The following is a 12139-nucleotide window of genomic DNA, read 5'->3' as shown; positions in this document are numbered from 1 at the left end:
CTGAATGACGCACTAGGAATACTTTGTACTCGGGATGTCTCCAGTGAGAAAAACCCTCTTACTTAAAATTCCATTAATTTATTTTGAATTATTTTTCCCGGTGTTCCAAGCGAGAAAACCCTCTCACTTATATAAATTTTATAATTCATTTAGAATTATGTTCTGTCAGATAAAGCCAATTTAGCAACATCCCTTTCACTTATAAACAATTATCCTCAACTGTAGAGATCCAACTGAACTGCCGGGGAGCGGAAAATTTCAAAATTTTGCTCGATGGTGAGTTGAGCTAGTCCTTTCTCAAAAGAGAACTTAAAAATTAAATTAAACAGAAATTCAAAAATTCAATAATTCAATACTTACCTTACCGGTTCATGTCCTTCCTCTAGTCCCTTGAGGATATCCTTCACCAATCATCAAACTTACGAGCCATGTAAGAACTCGTCATTCGCGTCTTTCCAACAGATCGGTAGTTTCCTCATCCGAAAATCTGTTAACTCACTTTCGCCTTCTCAACCCCGAGAAGAATAATCCTCCTGGAAATCAATCTAGGTATCTGTCCTTGTGCGTAATCCTACGCTGTTAGTCCAGGGGGTATTAAACCTCTTATGTCCTCCCACATAGGGAATGCCCAAACCATAGAGCATTAATCTCGATGTCTTTCTTTCACAAACAGAGTCTGCGATCACATTAAAGAAGGTTCTTGTTCCGGGCGTTTGTTTTGGGTAGGCCAATTGTTCTGTTCCGAAGATCCCTTGTGCATTGCCGCACGTCTTTCCGCGTTTTTCCTCCTGTCACCACTTGTAGTGTTTTCTTTACGCCTACTTGCGTCTATTTCTTGCAGAAATCATCAAGAATTTTACTTAGCAAGCATCTAGGACAGCTCACAAAATCTTAGGCAGATAAAATTCTAGCCAGACCATTCTGTGAACATAAGTTCAAACTGGGCCCACTTAAGGGGGAACCCGCTTTAGATCTCAATGATGTTCTATTCTTCCCATTTTGAAACGGTTGGCGAATTATACTCTTACGAAGATAATAGTTCGAATTTATTCCAGCAGCGTGTAAATGCTACTTGACCTGCTCATGAAGAAACATATACCGCAACCAAAATTTGCTATTGTAATGGTAAAAGCACATAGCATACTCAATGATCAACGACCATCAGAAAACCTCTTCTCTGTAGAGAAACTCAAATTCCTTCTACCGAACACATCTCAAATAGAGATTCTCGTGTCGGATTATCCTTGCCCACAAAAAGGCGCTCAAGAGAGTATACCAAACTCCCGTCCAGTTCCTGAAAAGGAAGTTGGTTCATCTCATTCCGTTCAGCAAAAAAAAATTCGACTGGTAGATAACCCACCTTGGCAGAGGTCTGCATCTTCGTGTGTTATCCATGTACCCAAAGGTGTAGATAATTCTTAAGCTGTGTTAGAGTTTCGGTGAACCTGGGAAATTACCTTCCCTTCGTAAGATCCTTAGAGCGAAGATGCTCAACCAGATGATTCCTCGACTTGGTTCTAGAGCAAATCTGCTCATCAGAGAAAGTGGGATTTCAAATCTCGAATTCCACGGGCACATGCTGTAGCCGGCTCTTGCTCCTTCCCTCATAAAGAGAGTGTTCATTCACTTGTGCGAAAAGCACTACCATGTCTTTCCTTACCGGGTAGGGGGTGTTGGTTCATAAGGTACTCTAGCTTGATAAAAGCTCTTCTTTTCTTGAAAACTCGGAATGGTTCCTTCATAATGTCCTACCCGCAATAGCAGGTAATCTGTGGTATAACTACCGAATACCAGATCAATTATTGACCTTCTGGATGGTTAGCAAACCAGTTAATCTCATAGAACTGTTCCAACTTGATCCGACTCTCATAAATACTCGAGAGTGATTGTCCTAGTTAGACACATGCATATCTCTTGCATAAAAGCAATACGCAGTTATGAGTTCCTCAAAGATATAACTTTGATCAAAGACGTGCCCTCTTACTTAAAGTTCGAGGGTCTTCTGTTCAAAATCTCAGGAGTTAGTTTGAATTCCCTTACTCCAAACTTTCTTTGGATAGCCACAGGTGTTTGGTCACATGCCTCACCTTTGACGCTTCCGAGCAATTGCCATTTGCAAAGGCAACTACAAAGTGTCGAATTAAAGCGGTAGCTTTCGGGGCATCTTCCCTTTCGTCAAAAGTATCAAACTTTGACTAAAGTGTTCCTAGGTCTAGAGACCTTCTTCATGTCATTCCCAGAATGACGGGATTTCTTGGCTATGGTTATGGATTGATGTTCATAAATGCATTCTGAAGGATCTTGAGCATTCCGCTCCTTGGAATCTCTAGGTTCTTGAGCATCATGCTCTTGTCGCCTTCTCAAAGAATCCCAAGTCTTGTGTCGACTTCTTGCAGAGAGAAAATTTTCCAACTTTGTTAGCTTTTCCTGTAGGGCTTAGGGTTCCATATGCTTACTTCTCTCTTGGCTTGTCATGGCTTCTTCCTGTATCTTCCCAGAGTCGTCGTCCTTTACAGAGAAAGAGAGGAGACCATGCTCTGATACCATTGTCACAAACGGGAGCGCATAGCAATATAAAATATACTCGGATAAATAGAATTTATTACTTAATACTGAAGCTAGAGGATATATAGAGAGAAATAGAGAGAGAGCGAGAGTGAGAAGATCGACATAGTACTGGGGACCAAAAGATGGGTTGGTCCCCCCCCCTAATAGTATCTATATTACTAAGGAGAAGTCTATACAAGCACTTGAACCGAACGTGGTAAAATAGTATCTATATTACTAAGGAGAAGTCTATACAAGCACTTGAACCAAACGTATTACCACGTTCGTTCTAGAATAAGACTTGATGGTTCTTGGAAGCCTCGGCTTCCTATTCCTAGGGCAAAACCCTATTCCCAGGAACTTCTATTCCGAATCCTCGAGAACCAAGGTTCTCACCTTTGGATTTCACCTTCCAGACTGAGGTTATAGCATCCCTGCAACTCTCTTCCGACTCGGTTTCTAGAGTCCTCGTCCTGTAAAATAACTCTGCTTTTCTGGACACAAAGTCCTTCCCTTTGGGAATTTCAACTTCTGGATCACATCTCGAGAGTCTACCACTCTTGGATCCGTGGATCTACTTCCCAAACTCGTGTACGAAACCCTTGGGTTGATCTGCTCTAGTTCCTCAGAGCGCTTTTCTCCTGCAGAGGCTCATGCCTTCTCCTGCTCCTACTCCCTCAGTACACATGCAACCATACACAAACACGGGACAACAATTTGTATGGTGAATCCACAAATGATACCTCTCGCTCTTTGCGCAGGAAAAGCGATCTCCGTGCTTCGTAGTCTCCCGATCTCTTGCGTCTTTTGGCGGCAGAGTCTCCTCTTGCTGAAACTTGCAACTCCTTTGAGAGAGTGCGTGTGATGCTTTTATATCTCCCTGGCCACGACAAGAACAACTAAGCGCTAGAGATCGGCTATCCACTTATTAAGTGGCTGGCCGGTCACTTTTAAAATTGAATCTGCCCAAAAACTCAATAAAACCTTATGAGTTAAAAACAATGCTTTCACAGCACTTCCCAAGCGTCCCTGGATGCAATCACATGCACAGTTGCAATGCAGACATAGACATAGACTCCCGAAAAGCAACCTGCTTTCTCAGGAAGCAATTGTATTTCCTCAAAGTTTCCTCTGAACCCATCTTCATTTAAGTGCTTGCTCTTCCTTGTGCACAATTCTAACACAGTTGGGAATTTTCTCCTGACTATGGATATTCCCTTTTCGATGCATCTGTCACCCACCTTGTGACGCATCAGGAATATCCATCACCTAGTCCTTTCCTTCCGAACTTACGGTACAATCTCCTTTGCCATGCTCTATGTCACCCATCCTATCATCTATGACGCATTAGAGATGTCCGTTCCCAGATGGTTGGATACTTCTTCCCGATGCACCCTGTCACCCATCCGATGTGACACATCAGAAGTACCCGTTCTTGGTGGCCTTACAGATATTCCTTTTCACAGTGCTCCTGTCATTACTCTGAATGACGCACTAGGAATATTCTGTACTCGGATGTCTCTCTAGTGAGAAAAACCCTCTCACTTTAAATTCCAATAATTCATTTAGACTTATTTTTCCTGGTGTTCCAAGCGAGAAAACCCTCTCACTTATAAATCCAATAATTCATTTAGAATTATTTTTTTGTCAGATAAAGCCAATTTAGCAACACTTGCTGTCTATGTGTTCCGTGATTTACGGTGCGTGTTGTGGGCAGGTCACCATAAATTGCCACATCAGCACTTATTAGGTCCGGCTTTTAATGTCTAGTGCCTTTCCAGTTGACATGTCATCAAAGTGATAGTTTATAGGACTCTGATGGGCCAGCCTGGACATGCCCTCTCCACTCTTGCATAGGGTGGTATGGGATACCAAGCAAGAGAAGAGACACACAATACGGTTGTGGGGGACAGTGGTGAGGTTCTCTAAATCAGATTCTTGTGTGTTCAAGTTCATGCTACTGTAGTCTGATGGTTGCTTGTTTTAGCCCTCCGTTGCCATCTGTGGAACCTTGAGGGTAGGTTGTCCTTGATAGCTGCGGTGTGTCACCTCAAGGACATAGCAGCACTCTTTGTTGGCATGTTGCTGAGGGCTGATTTTCCACAATTCTATTGCAGTATGGTCGTTTTGCTGATTGATGACAGAGATTGGAGATGGAGAGTGCCTGGTTTGGCTTAGGGGGATGCCAATATTCTAGAGAGCTGCCAGCCCTTTTCCTTAATGGTGCCATCTCTTTCGGGAGCAGCCCAGGAACATCAAGGTGATTGCAAGCAGTTATGCATGCGCATGGGCAGAGGGATGATGAAGCGCATTGCAAAATGCGCTTCCGTGGTAGCCCTCTCAATAACCTACATCCATGCCATAAATGTCACAGCCCACGGGGGAAGGCTTATGGAACAATTTCCGAAGGGGCCGGCTCAAGGGAAAGGAAGTAGCCCCAAGAGCAACCACCTCAAGAATGTTTACCGGCAAGCAAGGGCGGCAGTCCTGGAGGAAACACATGTGTTTTTTCCTTCATCAGTTGTGACTTTTTGTTCTTGATGGTTTTGGTCTTTGGATCATGCTGGTTTCGTCACGGCTCATGTATGATGTGATGATCCATTAGGTTTTATCAATTGCAGCTGCTTGGTCTTTTAAGCCTCCAAGCTGTTACTTGTTAGTAGCTTGTATGTTGGAGTTTTTTAAATTTTTGAGGTGAGGCCCAGGTCTTGATTGTAACTTGAGTTGAATCTTGGTTCAAGAATCTGCATTCAAAGTTTTGTATAGAGCTGTGGCTTAGCACTAAAATGTTACTCACTGTAAGTGAGTAGCGATTACTAGCGAGTGATCACTTCGTATATTTATCATGCTTAAAGTTCTATGTTTGGTTCTGTGCCTCTACTATGTCTTCAACTGTAACAGGGAATGGTGGCAATGCAGCCCAAACATTCCGAAACGGCGTTCCGGACAAGTCCCGTTCCCGAAACGGAGTCAGGAACGGAACGCCGTTCCGGAACCAGGTGTAACCGGAATTGTGTTCCAGAACTGGGGGAACGGGGCGGAATATGAGGCGGAACGTCGAAATGCAGGCAGAATGGGCAAAAGTAGGCATTTGGGGTTGCAACTTTGGGGCTGTTTGGAAGACATATTTGAAACGGTTTGAGGGCAATTTTGGGGTTGTTTAGGAGTCGATTTGCAACTACGCTGAATGGAGGTAATTCAAGCCTTATTTTAGTCGACCGTCCCCCCCCCCCCCCCTCCTCCCCATTCCCGTCCCGTTCCGGACCCTCCTGTTCCCGTTCCTGTTCCGGGTAACTATGTCTTGTCTCCAGTTTCCAGTTCTCTTTCAAGGTCAAGTATTTGCTTTGTTAGTTCCGTTTGTGGTGGTGTTGTCTCTTCACTATCTTGTCAGTGACTTGCCGGTCATAGTGGTATCAGAGATAATCGATTCTTCTTCTACCAAGAGTCTGATCCTTTCTTTACAGCAGCTGACCATGGACATAGCAGGAGCTCATGCTCTAAGGAAGAGTACAAGTATGTGGAAGAGGAAGTGGAAGTTAAAGAAGATAAGGAAGTTGAAGTCGACACAAAGGGAGGAAGGTGACAAGGGCGGTCTTACAACAGAGCCGGAGGCACAACCTAATCTTGCAGAGGCTCGGGACAGAGTGAGGCAGGAGGAAGTTTGATTTCTCATGGAACGCTTACTTATTCCCAGGATCCTTGTTATGCAAAGCACATGAAGGCTCAGCCATGAATAGGGTTTTTCGGCAATGAAAGGCTTTGGTAAGCCCCAAGTCAAAGACCAAGATGAAGGTAAAAGCAAAGTCGTCTAGCAACAAGAAGGGATCCTATTCTCCACCTAGTCAAAGACAGATAACGGGAGATTCAGAAACAAGTGCAGCAACATTTGATGAACATGGGGCATTTGCCAGGCATGCGACATGAGATGTCCCCTTTCCCCGGCTTTTGGGCAGGAGACCAGCTTTTTCAAATATGGCAGCCAGGGGTGCTTTTGGATCTTTTGGCGCGCGCACTGATGCATATGGATCTTTGTGCGCCGGTAGGGGTCCTTATGGACCATATGGCATGGGTGCGGGTGGGCTGGTGCTTGTAGGACCCCCAGTTCTTGCTGTCATCTGTTAGCTGAGAGCTCCTGGGCTCAGGGTTGAGCCTGAATTGGATCGGTGATAGGTAAGCTTGATGTCCTCTCTTATGCGTGTTCTATGTGTTTATATGGCTGTTTAGGACGGCTCTTGGTGGGTGGGCTCTTTGAAGGAAGAATGTTCGCTTATTCACATAAAAAATAGTTCATTGACTCACATCTTGATTTGTGTATCATAGACTTGACATGTCCTCTGTAGCTTGAAAGAAAGACCTGTACATGTCACAAATGACTGTCTCTGCTCTTCGCTTAGGCATGGAAATCACCATGCTGGTGATGGGCCACTATCTGGTTTGTCATGACCTGGTTCCGTTGAGAGACATTTGGGAAATCATCCACATGGTAGGAGGAACTGTTGTATGTGCTTGTGAGCAATTGGGGGGGGGGGGGGGGGGGGGTTCACAGTCCCATTGTTGTTATTTTGCTGTAGGTTTGGACAAAATGTTCTTCTTCTCCATCGTGTATGCTTCTTAATTGTTGTGATGGTAAAAGTCTACCCTGAGACAGCTTGGAATTTAGCTTGAGGTTGACCCTGCAAGTGCTGCATGTATTTGCCTGGAGCCTTCTTAAACTAGAAGGAATAAAGTGATTCAGGAATGAGTAGAGATTACTGTGAACTTGTGAACCACGCCTTCAAATGCTGTTTTTGCTGCATGGAGCCTTGTATAGAGCATGTTGCTAAGAGCTTGTTTAAAACTCAGTAACGCTATGCGTGCACACAATTTTCTAATCTATTTAGAGATTGTGATGTTTAGTGGATGATTTAACTGTGATATAGTGACTTTTTTTATTTTCTGGTACTCAAACTAATGAGAGATTATTCTTTATTTGTGAGAGGTCGTAGTGTGCATGCTTTTCTCAAAAGATAGTGCTAAACCCCAAAAGGAATAATAATGCATTTTGTACTATCGTGTCAACTCTTTCTAATTTCAATGTTGTCTATGCCTTATTAATTACCTTTAAAATTGTTTTGTTTGCATTCTGTTTAACGCTTCTTTAATTGCTCGGCTTCATTATGGCTGAGTTTGCCCAGAGTTATGGACTTGAGTTCACATTTTGCCTGTTTCATAATTTATAGCTACCATCTAAATCCATATTGAGTGTAGAGAGCCCTAGCTAGTTCTTTCTTAGTTTATACAAACAAGGAAGGGGAATCACTCAGATGTTTTCTTAGAGCCAGACTTATCTTTTATTGTGATGGGAAAAGGCTAGCGCAATTTGGACATGCAAAGTGTATTGTGAAATTTGACATACTCGGTGATTAGCATATACAATCATTACGGCCAAGTTTGTTTTTTTGTGGTTGAAATTTCAACGAGATTTGCACAATTTATATTTGGCATTTTAAATATGCACGATGACTACAATAGTGTTAAAAGTTCAAAGGTGAAGTTTGCAGCCTATAAGTGGCTCCGCATTGAACTCTAGCCTATTTTTACAACCCAGAACCAACATCTCAAGGACTTATGGTCCCTAATTAAAAACCACACTACTCCTTTTCCACCTAACTCTTTCCTTTCTCTTTGATATGAACCCCCTCGATCCTTGTATCCCCATGGAACAAGGACTCCACACTCTCAAACTAACGATTTGCAATTCCTTTGGCCACTTGAGAACCAGTCTCATTTACTCCTTTGCTACCCTTAAAGACAATTGAAGCTAATATTCTTGTCTATAAAGGGATCGCTTCTTGAAACCACCAGTGGAGGTGGCGTTTTGACTTATCTCCTTGGTGGAAACGCCTCGTCATAAATGTTTCCTTGGTCGCTAAACATTCTCTCCTTTCCAAGTCTCTATCAAAATTAAGTAGAATTAAGTCGTATTTTCCTAGCAAGTTTCTCTTGCAATGCAAATACCACCCAATAATGTTTATTGTCCTGTTTGAGACTGGCATCTCCATGCAAGCAAGGTTGATTAATCTTCAAGCTATGATCTGCCTAGGGTTATCTTGACTAGGTTGTCTTGAATGTTGCCAAGGTGTTGTGGAAGGATCCTCACGGCATAGGGACTAAGGAATCCTTAGCCACTTGATTGGAGTGCTGGTTGTGGACCTTGAAGTTTGCACTATGGCCTTGAGCTACTTCATCTTTGAGTTTGAGGCATTCCATGAACACAAGTTTGAGGCATTCCAAGTCATAACAACCAACCCAATCTGAGTCCAAAAAAGCCAGCAAATTTGGTGGCAATGAATCCCTCTCTTGAAATAAAAAAACCCAAGATGTAAAGTGCTATTCAAGTAGCAAAAGATTCTCTTAAGAGCTTGCCAATTCTTAGGCCTTGGGCTATGCATAAATCTACTCACATGTGAGATTGCAAATTGAATGTTTGGCCTCAAATTGCATACATAAATAAGGTATCCAGTGATAAAGAGTGATATCCTTGTATTGATAAAGAGTGATATCGGCAAAATCACCAGCATCATGAAGACTCAATTTTAAACCTATTTTTATTGGAGTAGCAATACGTTTGCATTTTTCAAGTCCAAACTTACATAGAAATATCTCTATATATCTTGTTTGACACAAGGAAATACCTCCATCACATTGCTTAAATTGTATTTCCAAGTAATGTTGCAAAAGACCCAAGTCATTCATCTTGAAAGTAGCATTCAAATAAGCCTTGAATTCAGCAAAATGTCTCATTCAACCCAATAATCAATAAATCATTTGCATATAGAATGATGATGAGAAATACATCACCCTCACGCTTGACATACAAAGTGCTTTCAGTTGGACTATTACAAAAGCATTGTTTAATGAAATGAGTGTCAGCTTTCTCATACCAAGCACGAGGAGACTGCTTCAACACATACAAAGCTTTCTTACATTTGCACACTTTATTTTCTTGTCCTTTCTTGACAAAACTGTGAGGTTGTGTTACTTATACTTCCTTAAATATATCACCATTCAAGAAAGTAGTAATAGTGTATTATTGATGTACACTCCGTCCAAAATGAGCCACCAATGAACATAGAAAAAAATAGTACTCACATCAAGTGGGAGAAAAAGTATCTTCATAATCAATGCCTTTTTGTTTTGCATAACCATTTGCAACAAGTCTAGCGTTGTAGCAATCAATCTCACCATTTGGCTTATGTTTCAACTTGTAAACCCACTTGGTACCAATGGCCTTTTTTCCAGGAGGCAAATCACATAAAGTCTATGTGTCATTTTCTATAAGTGCATCATATTCTGATTGCCTGGTAGCCATCCAATTTTTTGAATTATGTGCTTCATCAAAAGAAACAGGTTCCTCCTCATCACATAAACTAGAAATAGCCAAAAGCATGACACTCTGACACATAAGACAAATGGAGAGAACTTGAAAGAGTAGATTAGACATAGGTGTATTCAATTTACTGTCACACAAAGTATGCACCAACCATTTTGGCATACCTCTAGCCTCCTCATTCTTAGGCCTTTCAACATTAAGTACATCAGGATTAATAATTAGCATGATGCGTAACATTTTTAGAAACCCCTATAGGTTGCAGATATGTCTCATTGGAATTTACATTCAAGTTTCCACTGTTCAAAAGAGGCAACAAAGTGTCATAAATGTCATGTGAGCTTACATTCATGTCTTTGGTACATGATAACAAAGGTTGAATAGAATCTTCCACAAACACAACATCTCGTCAACTAAGATATAACCTGTAACCTTTGCTTTCAATATTGTAACCAACAAAAATGCATTTAACAACCTTATCATTGAATTTTTTGTGTTGCGATTGTGGCACCAAAGCATAAGCTAAACAACCAAAAACACGCATGTCATTAATAGATGGCTTCTTGTTATGCCATGCTTCATAAGGAGTCATAGACTGAAAGGCTTTGGTAGGACATATGTTAAGTACATAAGTAGCACACATGATAGCCTCAAGCCAAAACGAATGTGGCAAATCTTAACTCTTGAACATACATCGTGCCATCTCTATAAGTGACCCGTTTTTTCTTTCAGCAATACCATTTTGATGAGGCGTATATGGCACTATTGTACATTAGCATTTTATCCCATGATTAGCCAAAAACGCATTAAACTCATGAGACATATACTCCCCCCCTCAATCTGAATGGTGTTGTGCCCATAGTACATTTAGGGACATTTTTAGCCACATCTAAAAATTGCTTGAAGGACATGAATACTTTGGACTTAGGTTTAAGAAGATACACCCTTGCATGCATGGAGTAATCATCAATGAAATTCACAAAGTATAGGTAATTGCATAAGATGGAGTTTGCATAGGCCCACAAACATCAATACGCACAAGTTGTAACCTGCATGTAGCCCTTAATGAACCATCCTTTGAAAACTTAGAACTTTGTATCTTAAAGCCAAAATATAGCCTTCACAAACATGCTTAGAAGATGCTTCAAGATACGGCAAAGAAGCATCCATATCATATTTTTGCAAACGCGACAAACTGGCAAAATTCAGATGCCCAAAACGTGCATGTTGAAGCTTTGCATCTGAAATAGCCTTTGAATCCACAATTGCATTGCAAAATTCTACCTGCACTTGTCATACAAAGTGAGCTTATACAACCCACAACACAAAATGTCCGATGCAACTATTTCATCACTAAAATTGAGATCATGAACTGTACATTTATCAACCACAAATTTGACAATAAGACCAAGTCTTACAAGTGAAGATACAGACAAAAGGTTCTTCTTGATCCTTGGTATATAAAGTGCATCAACAAGTGTGAAAGAATTGCCATTTGCAGCAGCTACCACAATCTTTCCAACTCCCTTGATTGGATAAGAGGCATAGTTTGCACATGACCGTATTGCCATGACGGACAGACTCGAGAGAGGTAAACAAGTCACGATGTTAAGTAATGTGCTTTGTAGCACCACTATCAAAGTACCACACATGTGAATCTACAGCAGCCGACATACATGCATCATGGACAGAAGGATCAATAAGTAGTTTCTACACTAAATGCCCACTATGCATCTACATCAACAACACAATTTCCATTCCCAGAAGAATCTATAATAGCTACACTTGTAGTGTATCCAACCTCTTTCTTCTTGGCCTCTTTTGCCTTCAACTTAGGGCATTGCTTTATCAAGTGATCATTAGCCTTGCAATAATGGCAACGGATCTTCTTGCCTTTTTCACAAGAATTCCTAGATCGAGGTACAACCAGCAAAAGCATTAGAAACAAGTCATCTGCTACTATTAAAGAACCATGAGAAGTGGCTACATTGCTATTACCACCTTTTCTTTGAGCAACAACAGAGCCTGTTCAACTGCACGTTGTTTAGCCATGTTCTTTCTTGAAAGTGATTCTTGCAACATAAATTTTCTTAATGCATCAAACTTGATAGCTCGAGGGTTTCCTTGGGTCTTATGTCTCCAAGTACTAGTAGAAGTCTGTAAGAATTTGGCAATGCATCAAGAATAGTATGCATAAGTGAACTATCAGAAATGAGTTGCTCA

The 12139-nt window shown here is 41.5% G+C and overlaps 1 protein-coding gene across 2 annotated transcripts in view; it reads left to right on the top strand.

The window, feature by feature from the left end:
- The window catches only part of LOC147432044 (uncharacterized), a 30836-nt gene extending 23761 nt beyond the window's left edge, over positions 1-7075 (top strand). Inside the window, exon 2 of one of the 2 annotated variants that reach the window (XM_086491856.1) lies at positions 6012-7075. The gene's annotated coding sequence lies outside the window, so the exon portion shown is untranslated. The remainder of the gene's footprint in view (positions 1-6011) is intronic. The other variant, XM_086491855.1, reaches the window with a different exon arrangement.
- Positions 7076-12139: the final 5064 nt, after the last annotated feature.

Source organism: Adiantum capillus-veneris, chromosome 20, assembly GCF_014529385.1.
Source record: "Adiantum capillus-veneris isolate H3 chromosome 20, ASM1452938v2, whole genome shotgun sequence".
In the NCBI taxonomy this organism is placed as follows: domain Eukaryota; kingdom Viridiplantae; phylum Streptophyta; class Polypodiopsida; order Polypodiales; family Pteridaceae; genus Adiantum; species Adiantum capillus-veneris.
The sequence above is the reverse complement of the archived record's forward strand: the minus strand, read 5'-3'. Positions and strand labels throughout refer to the sequence as shown.